The sequence below is a fragment of the Pinus tabuliformis genome, chromosome 6 (genome assembly GCF_031772625.1).
Source record: "Pinus tabuliformis cultivar Carrire ecotype Pingquan chromosome 6, CPIR1, whole genome shotgun sequence".
Taxonomy (NCBI): Eukaryota; Viridiplantae; Streptophyta; class Pinopsida; order Pinales; family Pinaceae; genus Pinus; species Pinus tabuliformis.
In genome coordinates, this window is record NC_142292.1 from 127462738 (window position 1) to 127471741 (window position 9004).

Consider the following 9004-nt stretch of genomic DNA (forward strand, 5'->3'; position numbering starts at 1 on the left):
CCAAGTGTATCACCCTGGGGCGTAGTGATATTGTTTGTAAGGAAGAAGGATGGTACTCTCACATTATGCATTGATTACAAACAACTTAAAAAAGTGATGATCAAGAACAGGTACAATTTGTCGAGGATTAATGACATGTTCAACCAACTGAAGGGAGCAGTAGTTTTCTCAAAGATCAACTTGATATTGGGATACCATCATGCACACATCAAAGAGGAGGAAATTTACAAGACTGCGTTTAGGACCAGGTATGGGCATTATGAGTTTGTTGTTGTTCCATTTGGCTTAACTAATGCTCCATTTACATTCATGTGTTTGATGAATAATGTGTTGCATCCATATTTGGATAATCTTGTTATTATGTTCATTAATGATATACTGGTATATTCCAAAAACGAGGAAGAGCATACCGAGCATTTAGCAGCAGTATTGAGGTTCTTGAGGGAGAATTAGTTGTATGCTAAGCTCAACAAGTGTAGTTTCTTTCAGACTAAGGTACACTACTTAGGACATGTTGTCTCCAAGGAGGGCATTGCAGTAGATCCAAAGAAGATAAGGGCCATCATGGATTGGGTAGCTCCTAAGAGTGTGGATGAGGTAAGATCTTTCATGGGTCTAGCAAGCTATTACAGGAGGTTCATTACGAACTTCTCTCATATTGCTTATTCTATCACATCATTACAAAGGAAAGGTAAAAAGTTTGAATGGACAAAGGAGTGTGAGGCTAGTTATGAGCAACTTAAGCAGTTGTTGACACATGCACCAGTGATACAGATTGAAGATCTGGACAAAGAGTTTGTGGTATGCACAGAAGCTTTCAAAAGAGGTCTTGGTGGAGTCCTTATGCAAGATGAACATGTGGTATGTTATGAGTACCAAAAACTGAATGAGCATGAACATAACTACCACACACATGATCTTGGGTTAGCTGCGATCATACATACATTGAAGATGTGGAGACATTGTATTCTTGGCAGGAGGTTTGTACTTATGAGTGATCCACAATGGATTGAGGTATTATTTTGATCATCCGAATCTGAACACCAAGCAGGCTGGATGGTTGGCCATGATCAGTGAGTTTGATTTCGAGATCAGGTACATCAAAGGTAAAGAGAATAGGGTGGCAGATGCTCTTAGTAGATGGGTATAGGTACCTCACTTGGCAGCTATGAGCTCCTATGGGATGGACTTACTGGATAAGATCTTGCAGGCAGGTCAACAGGATGTCAAGTATATGGAGATTGTGCATAAGTTACAGTAGGGTGCTGGTATAGGTACAAGTGATATTACAAGTACAGGTGCATCTCAAGGTACATGTAGTGGTACATGTACAAGTGGTAGTGCAGGTACAGGTGTAGGTCCACAAGGTATGGATTATTGTGTTGCAATGGATGGATTGGTTAGTTTCCGAGATAGGATATATGTACCGAATAGTAGTGAGCTCAAGAAGGTGATCTTGAGGGAGTTTCATGTGAAACCATATTCAGGTCACCCAGGTTATCAGAAGACCTTCATAGCAGTGAAGAGATATTACTATTGGCTGAATTTGAAGAGGGATTTAGTAGAGTTTGTGGCAAGGTGTTTCAACTGTCAGCGAGTGAAAGAAGAATGTAAACATCCAGGTGGACTGCTACGGTCGATCATGATTCCAAAGTGGAAATAGGAGGTCATTTCCATGGATTTCATCATAGGGTTGCCGAAGACAGTGAAGCAATATCATTCCATCATGGTCATTGTGGACAGGTTAACAAAGGTTGCACACGTTATTCCAGTGAAGTCTATCAACTCAGCTAGCGATGTGGCACATGAATTGATCAGAGATGTGGTTAGACTACACGGTGGTTCGAAGAATATTGTGTCAGACAAGGATGCAAAGTTCACTTCGAAGTTTTGGAAGGAGTTATTTATAGGTTTGGGCTTAGAGTTTTCCTTCAACACAACTTATCATCGATAGACAGATGGACATACAGAGAGGATCCACCATATATTGGAGGATATGTTGAGGATGTATATGATGCATCAACATCGGAAGTTGGAAGAGTATCTCCCTTTGGTAGAGTTCGCATACAATAACAGTTATCAAGAGTCATTGAGGATGAGTCCTTTTGAGGCATTGTATGGGTGGAGTTGCAACACTCCCTTCTATTAGAGTGATCCCATTAGCAGGGTATTGATTGGACCAGATATGTTGGCAGACATGGAACAAGAAATGCAAGTAATCAAGAAGAATCTGAAGGAAGCACAGGATAGGCAGAATATTTGTATTGATAGGAACAGGTTGTTCAAGAAGTTCTAGGTTGGGGAACAGGTGTACTTGTGCATCAAACTGAAGGAGAGATCCTTGGGGATTGGATCATGTGCCAAGCTGGCACCATGGTTTTGTGGAACCTTTAGTATCATTGAGAGGATTGGGCCAGTAGCCTATCGACTTGCACTACCTTTGACAGTGAAAGTCCACGATTTTTTCCATGTGTCTTTACTTAAGAAGTATGTTAAGGATGTTGATCGTATTATTGACTATTCTGTATTGCAGGTGGAACCATATGGATAATTCTAGCTGGAGTCTCAATGTATATTGTAGAAAAAGGTGCTCATGCTCCAGAACCGAGCAATCGAGCAAGTTAAAGTGCAGTGGAAGCACTTTGGGCCCGATGAAGCTACATTGGAGATGGTAGATCAGATGTGGGCTATGTATCCTTCCTTGTTTGCTGGTTGAGGCAAAGAAGCCTTGATATGGTGGTGTGGTATATGCTTTATGGTGGTTTGGTATATGATTTATGGTGGTTTGTTATTTTATCTATGGTGCGTTGGCATTTGCTTTATGATGGTTTGGTATATGCTTTATGGTGGTTGGTATATTCTTTATGGTGGTTCGATATATGCCTTATGATGGTTTGATACATGCTATATGATGTTTTGATATATGCTTAGATATGGAGTTTAGTATATGATTTGACATATGATTTGGTACATGTGTTGATATATGTTTTGGTATCTATATTCATGGTGATGTTTCTATATGTACATGTGTATATGGATGTAAATATCGTAACGAGATATGTTATAAAGCTCCACTATGCAGTATGGGTGTCATGTCATTATGGTTATGTTGTCATGTTATTATGTTATCATGTGGTTATGTTAACATGATGTTATGATGTCATATGGGTTGACAGTCAGCAGGATGATCATTGTAAATACCGTAATGAGTTTTGTTATAAAGCTCCACTATGTGGAATGTTGGCATGTTATTAGGTTGCTTGGTTTTAAGCAGATCTTTGATTGTAAATACTGCATCGAGCGGTGTTATAAAGCTCCATAAGGAATATGTCTTCTTTTAGCAGGTTGTTGAGGTATATGTGTGATTGAACACTGAGGACGGTGTCCCCAAGGGGGAGGGTTCTGTAACAGCCTTTGGTGAAAATTCCATGTAATAAAAGTTAAAAACAATAAACACGGTTGATGGGACATTTATTCCAAGCTGAATGTTGGGTAGGACATCCTAGGGGGCGTTCATTTGGTTGTTTATGTCTAAGAACATTAGAAAGGGTGATGACTAAGGCTTCGGAAAGGAAAAATGGCATTTTGGCACAATTATTTATTAAAATAATGGAAATTAGGAGAAAAACGAGGTGAAAGCTCATAGGTTGCATGTGAGGAGGAAAATGAAGAAAAATGATGGAAAACGAAGAAAATAGAGGCCTCATTCATAAAAATGCTTCTCAGGATCATTTGGTAACCTTTTTTTAGTTCAGTGTTGGAGCACACTCATTATTCTATCTCTCTCTCTCATACTCTTGGACACTTAGAGTTTTCTTGGAGCACTTTGGCATGGGAGCAAGAAAGGAAAAGAATGCAAGAGGAGGCAAGGGTCAAGCAGGGAAAGGCAGGATCAAGTAGCCACAACAGGCTTCATTGTAGGTATCGACTTGCATATGTATTTTCCTTACTATATTTGCCATGCATGTGATTGCATGTGTTTCTTTTCTACCATGCATGGGTTTTTCCAAGTGTGACAATATTTTCAGCCTAACCTTTCCATTTCCTTATAGCTTTGATGAGATGGGTTATCTCATTCGGTTTATGTGGGATGGCCGGATTGGATTCGAAGCTGAGTGAGGTGGATCTCTAAATTGACAAACACATGATGTAGTGCTCCCTGAACCAGACTGAGGATGATGAAGCCACTAGCCTAGCAACCCCTGAACATGATTGTGGGTTGCAGTAAATCCAGATTGTGTGCATTAGTGGGCCTAGGAATCCTTGTCGGTGAATGACGGGATATATGGTAAAGCCAAGAGCTGATTTTTCTCTTTGTTTCGCCAGTGGTTTCGGGATGGAATTCACATAAATCCTAGAGAGTATGTCTTGTTGTAGGGCCTAGTGATCCTTGGATCATACTGTGGATGCATGGTAAATCTTGAGAGACTAGGAGGCACTCAAATTCCTCATGGTGTAGGAAGAGAACTCTAGTGGCATGCACATTGATTGGTGTCTTTTTTATGTGTTCCATGAGTCCCACATTCATGCTTCGAATATGGCATAGGGGTGATTGGCTGAAGAGAGACTTGGATCAGCCAATTTATGGTCGGGTGGAATGTGGTAGTCCCATCTTTGGTTGGTTCATTGCATTCATTAATGTGAAATTCAATCCCTTGTTTTTCATGTGTAAAAGTACTGATGTATATATGGATTTTGATGGTTGATATGTCCATTGTATTTATGTTCCTATTATGTATATTTTGTAACTACAGTTATGTATGGCTCTCGACATGTTTTTACTTGTATCTGAATGGATAATGTATCTATGATCTAATAAATGATAAGGCAACAAATGACATGAGGAATCAATGGTTCATGGTGATTCTAAGATAAGTATGAGATCCCTATACTTAATTTTGTTGTTTACACCTGTAGGTTACATGTTGATGATATGTTTGACAAAATGCATGTCATGGCTAATAGGGGTCTGGTTATGGTCTTGTTCGTATTATTACTTTTTCATCCTTGTTTCCTTGTATTCTTACCAATTTTAAGTGATCATTCCATTCTGAGTAGTGTCTTGGGCTCTGGGTCGAAAAAGGTGGCTCAAATCATGGAATGTTAGCAAAACATAGCGTTATCCGATAGAATAACTCGCATGGGTAGTGTCTAGGGATCATTATAACTTGCCTCAACAGTGTCTGGGGAGCATTATAACTCGCCTTAGCAATGTCTAGGGAGCATTAATCTTGCCTAAGTTGGTTAAAACAACAGTAGGACCCAGGGACAGGTTATTTGGGTGGCTGACTTGTCTCCTCAAGGTTCTATGAATGATTTTGGATGACTATGTCTGATGTTCCATCGGTTCCACTTCCTTAAGGTCACCTAGGAGGTCGAATCTGATCATAGTAGCCTCTCGTCTCATGTTTACCCCAGTTGGGGTGGTTACTTGGGTAGATGTGGGAGGAGGGTGTTACATTATTCCTCTTGCTTTCTCTTTTCCACCCTGCTCCATGTATTCTTCATTCATGCTTGCAAGGACTTCAAATTTATTACTATTAGTCTCTCTCCTCGGTTGGCTTTTTGGACCACTTTGAGATGGGTTTTAGGGTTTCTTTTACGATTGCTTACCTATTGAAGTTTGGATTTATCCTCCTGAGGCTTAATCTCTTCTATTTTCATTTCTTGCTCTGTGTTAGGCATCTTGTTGAGGGGACAATCTCTAATCAGGTGACCATATTCATGGCACCTCCTACATCTAAACATGGCATTCTCATAATCGAGTAGTTGCTGCCAGACGTCATCTTGGTACTCTAGTTCGATGTATTCCAAAAGAGGCTCGGTGATGTTCATATAAACATATATCGTAGCATAGGATGTATAACTGCCTCTCCATGTGGTGTCCACTACTTTTAAAAATCTTCCTATAGTATTTCCTATCCCATCAGAGATTTCAGGATCCCAAGAATCCACTGGTAAGGAGAATTGACGAACCTAGATCAGGGCTCCCATGAACTTTTCTTGATTTGGGTTGTAACGTTCCTCCCAAAATCTCATAAACAATTCCACATTATAATAGAGATAAGGCCTGTTTTCGAAAGTCCTCTCCTTGTCCTCTAGGCTAGTGAAAATTACCGTGATAAAACCTCGAGCCCCCGCTTCAGATCTATGTGACCTTTTGGTTTCCATTTTTGATAGATCCATTTGATGAGATATTTGTTTGATGACCAAATCCTATAAATTTTCTTATTAATGCATGATCTTTCATAAACTTGTGGTAGGATTCTAGCTTATTATTCAGAATGGAAAATCTGGGTTTCTTTGTGGCTCTTGGCAAGAATTGACACTTCATCCTCATTTTCCACATGTTCCCTATCATAGGGGTTTCCTTTTCTCCTCCTATGGCTTCATTATCTGTCGCTGCTCTATTGCTCCTACTGCAATTGTTGGTCACAACGTTCTTCTAGGAGGGGATCTCTCCCCTCCTTTTGCTTCTGCTCATTCCTCAGTGTTAGTGCCTTGGATTGGATACTATCTCTGGTTGTTAGATCGGTCCCCTGCAAATTTTCAGAGTCTGCAACATGAAATTGTCATCCACGGAGTACATATAAAATTTTGATTTATATCTTATTATAATATTTATGTATTTTTGTTTTCTTAATTTTATAGTATATTATATTTAACATTTTTTAAGAAAAAAATAATTAATTTGCATTATGGTTTATTTTTTTATCAAATTTAAATTTATAATAAAAAATTGATTAAAATTTTGATAAAAAATATAAATTATACTCAACAAATATTCAAATTTAATTTAATGTACATAATCTAAATAACAACATCTTAATAATATACCTTTGTCTTGAGGATGAACTACATTAGTTGGTTCAATCGAAACGTGGACCAAATCTCAATAATGTGATTAATCCGAAAAACAATCTTATTATCAATATACACCATCTTGAATAACATCTTAATAATAAACAATTGTTTTTCTCATTTAACGTTAAAACTATCCCACATTCCTAATCAAAATTGTACCTAAATATTTAACATACATCAATCAAATATAATTATTGCATATAAAAAAATTTAAAAATAAATTATACAAAAAATTACATAAATAATAATACACGTTTTATTATTATTATTATTATTACTATTTTCTCTACCATGTAATATCCATCTTATTCTTTTCCATGCACTAAACGTTAATGCAATGTTTATCATTACGCCGTAAGGCGTTCCCTTTGAAATTAATGTCCTGAGCTGCCACTCTGTATTGATATTGAGCGTCAGATGCAGTGTTAGACGATTGGAAAAATATTGACCATTGGATACACGTTAGTTATGAATAAATGCTTGTGTCAGTTATCAACCAATTGATTAGCCTGAACGAATGCTTGGGTCAGTTATGCTTGTGTCAGTTATTAGCCTGAACGAATGCTTGGGTCAGTTATCAACCAACTGATTAACTTGTGTTTAACCATTATCAACCAACTTTGTGCCTTTTCAACTTTTTCAAGAAGAGGCTCACTCATGCTTGGAATCGGCCGATTGAGATCTCGCAATCTAACTTGTTCTCTGGCACCGGTTTTTTTAAGGTCGAGCAGGGATCATTGGAGGAGTAGATAGCGAACCAAACCTTTGCACTCTCCTATCATTTTTGACCATTCTGTGGGTTGCTTAGTTGATGTTTGTTCTGCTAGCGGAAGAGAGTGGAGACAAAGACCTGTCTCGGGTCGAAATCATCCATCCACTCTAGAGTCTGCAGAGTGCCTCTCCCTATGATCGTGATTTTGTGTCGCCCATATTGGGTTTTCCCAGCATTAGTAACGTTGGCAACATAACCCACCTAGACTCGTAGCTACAGGACTGGTGGGAGAGTGATTTCAAAAGAAAAAGCTCTGATTCTCTAGTCAAGCCGGAGGAGCTGGAACTTGAAACCTCCAATTCCAAGCGTTGTTTCCTGGAGGCCACCCTGGATGACCTGAAGGTTGTTGTTGGGTTCAATGCATGGAATTTCAAATGTTGTCACTTTATTGATTATGGTAAGAAATAGATATAATGCTAAAAATTATTTAAATATGGTAGGTGGTATAGGGATTTACATGAAGATTTAACATGAGAACTTAATGAGATTGGTAAAATTGGAGGAAAATTTGGATAGTGATGATTGTAAGTTTATTTTTTCTCTTTACCATGACAAGAGGTTGTGATTCTCATTATATTGGGTAAATTGTATTTTTTTTGTTTGTCATTTTATTGATTATGGTAAGAAATAGATATAATGCTAAAAATTATTTGAATATAGTAGGTGGTATAGGGATTTACTTGAAGATTTAACATGAGAATTTTATGAGATTGGTAAAATTGGAGGAAAATTTTGATAGTGATGATTGCAAGTTGACCATTTTAACAGAGAGATTAGCCAACATCACCTTTTTCTCATATGAAAGTAGTGACTAGCAAGCCCAATAGTTGTTTTTCTTCTCATATGGATGTATGTCAAGCTGGTACAACCAACCTCTTATTATATGTCAAGCTGGTTCAAGATATTTTAGTTAGACAAGTTCTTAGCAACCTCAATACTTTGAATTGATGTTATTAGTCCCAATGTTATTTGAACATATCAATAACAAAAAAAGAAATTAAAATATATAATTTCCATTAATACAAAGTGTGTAACTTAAAATAATAATAATAAAAATAATTATTATAAACTTATATAAAAACAAAACTTAATTAAATTATAAAATTATGGTAAGAATGGGAAGTATAAAATATCATTGTAATTAAATTAATGTTTTAACTTTTATTTTGAAAATTCATTAATTCTAAATCATAAAAATAATAACCATTTATAATATGTAATGAATTTAATAACCATTTATAATATGTAATGAATGAAAATTACTCTAATTTGTTTTTGAGATCAGTAAAAATTCAAAATTAAATTTTTATTATTTACTAATATTAAAAAAATAAAATTAATAAATTAAACAAAATTATGTAACAATTA